The following is a 2613-nucleotide window of genomic DNA, read 5'->3' on the forward strand; positions in this document are numbered from 1 at the left end:
GTCTGTGTCCTTCCTTTACCTCTGTCTGTGGTCTCGGAGATCAGGGGCATTGCTTGGTGTGGCTGGGGAAGGGTTAGGGCTGACAATGGACTGGCATGTCTTCCTGTCAAGCTCATATGGGCGGTTGAGGACTCAGAAGCCCGACAGACCCTAGTTGAAATCCCAGCTCTGCCATGTGCTAGCAGTGGGACCATGGCTCAGGGCTCAGCCTTTCTGACTCTGGCTTTCCGCATCTCAGTTATCCTGCCCTCATGGAGTTGAGAGGATTAAACGAGGTTATGTGTACAAGATACCCACCTCCCTGCCTCTTACATAGTAAATGTCAACTAAAGGGAAGTTAAAGCCAAATACATATCATACCAGTGAGCTTTGCTTAACATTTACTGAAACAGATCCTCTCATTTTGGGAGAAGTAAAATCCCCAGCCCTAAGCTGACAGGGCCTTTATGCAAACGATAGCCACACAGCCGGCAGGGTTGGAACCTGTCCTTGCTTCCTGATGTCCTCATCAGCTTTGCTGCACCTGAGACTGGGACCTGGGTGTCTTGTGCCTCCCCTTCAACCCCACCCCGTGGCACACAGGAGTGTGGGAAGTAGACTCCAGAGAGAAACATGTTCTGCCCTAGAAAACCCCACCACCCTGTCTCTGACCTCACAGCTGCCCGGTGGCTACAACGGGGAGGGGCTTGTGTGCCTATTTGGAGCTGAGGTTGGGGCTGGCTTCCTGCCTGCCAGGCCTTGGGGGTGTGTGGGCACTCCATGCATGCCCCTGGACCCCTGAGGGTAGAGATTAACCTTTGAGGGGCACCAGTAAGCCTCATGGCTGGGACCAGGGCTTCCAAACCTCCACGAGCCTTTATCTTGACTTAATCAAGTGACCCTTTGGGATAAAATAATCCGAGGGCAATAAAGAAAATCCACTTCAAAGCGTAGCATCGCCCACCAACCTCTTTGGCAGGCTTGAAGTTGGGGAATGGGGAGGGCCTGGATAACTGAAATCCAGAGACAATCCCAAAGTCGTTCTTACAGTGGTTCCCAGCATCCCTAGTGTCCACATTGCCCTTTCTTTCCCTCAGCAACCTATTAATGAGTATTGAGGCTCTCCAGGTTTAACAAACTGCTACCATTTACTGAGTGCTTACTGTATGCAAAACCTTGTGCTGGGCACTTCAGGGAAGACAGCTGCCCAGCAGACCTGCTGCACGATGCCTGTTCTCAAGGGCTATAGGAGCAGAGAGGCTGATAGGCCTCTCACTGGCACATCTGCAGGCAGCTGTGGCTTCTCAGAGCGGGACCAGGGAGGTTGTTGGCTGGAAGGAGAGATGTCCCCCGTGGACGTGGGCCAGCTGGAGGCTTCATCCCTGGGGTGTGCCACTCTGTCACGGCAATCCTGTATCCCCATTGCACATTTTGAACTGGGGTCTGGATGAATGGGCTGGAGCTGGGGCTGAAGAGCCTGGGTGTCCCCTGAGCCCCTGACGCTGGAGTTGAGAGAACAGCGTCAGGCTGCTCCTGCCTGGCCCTAGCTGCAGAGGAATGAGGGGCACAGCTCACCCCACCAAGAGTCAGAGCTCTGAAAGTGGTCAGCGTAGAAGTCAGAAGTATTTCTCAGAGAAGATGCTAGTTTCTCTCATTACTTTTATTGAATTCTGGAAGTTTGACAAAACTGAACATTTGGGTCTGAAACTCACACTCTCGTTCGGCAGCCTGGAGCCTCTCTGGGCTGCTGTGGCTACTGCGGAGTGAGAGGCGCAAGTCTCCAAGCCAGGGCCTGGCCCCACACTGGGCTGCGTCTAGCTCTTCTGTGATCCTGTGATTTCTCCCCACTGCCTCAGGGTAAGGCCCTGACTTCTGGGCCGTACTCAACTTGGCCCTCCATGAACCGGCCCCTAGCTACCTTTCCAGCTCCACCCCTGTTACATGCCACCATGCAAGGCTCCCCAGCCTCTTGCCCGACTGGGCAACCTTGACAGAGCCCTGTTGCTTCTTACCTTTGCACCTGCTGCCACTTGGCCTGGCTGACCCCTGTTCTTCATCTGGCTGACTCCAGGTGATATACTCATGCCTCGGATATACCTGGGTGCCACCTCTTTTGGAAAGCCTTTCCTGGCTGGCTCAGGCTAGATCGAGTGGTCCTTGCCCAGTTTCCCATGGTGCCCCCTCTTCTTTATTATAACACGGAATTGCAATTGCCTGTTTGCTTTGTAAACAGGGATCTCCTGGAGGACAGGAGTTGGCCTGTTCCTCACAAATCCTGGTATGTCATTCCAAGCTTGTACTGACAAAAAAAAGATGTGTGTGTGCGGTGGGGGGAGGAGGGGCAGTCCTCCTTTCTGAGCAAGACACACAACCTAGGAGCCATAAAAGCAAGGACTGATAAATTTGCCTACAGAAAAATAAACAATTCCACCTAGCAATAGCCCAAAGACAAAGGTCAAAAAACAAACATAAGTGGGAAATTATCCGCAGCTCATGTAACAAAGGACTAATTCCTCTAAGATATAAAGAGCTATACGTTGATTCCCAAAAGACCAAGAATACAAAAGAAAAGTGAGCAGAGGATAAAAAGATCATGTCCATGTGTTTATCCGCATGCACACACACAAATGCACA

The sequence above is a fragment of the Lontra canadensis genome, unplaced genomic scaffold (genome assembly GCF_010015895.1).
Source record: "Lontra canadensis isolate GAN:19392208 unplaced genomic scaffold, GSC_riverotter_1.0 scaffold28, whole genome shotgun sequence".
Lineage (NCBI taxonomy): Eukaryota > Metazoa > Chordata > Mammalia > Carnivora > Mustelidae > Lontra > Lontra canadensis.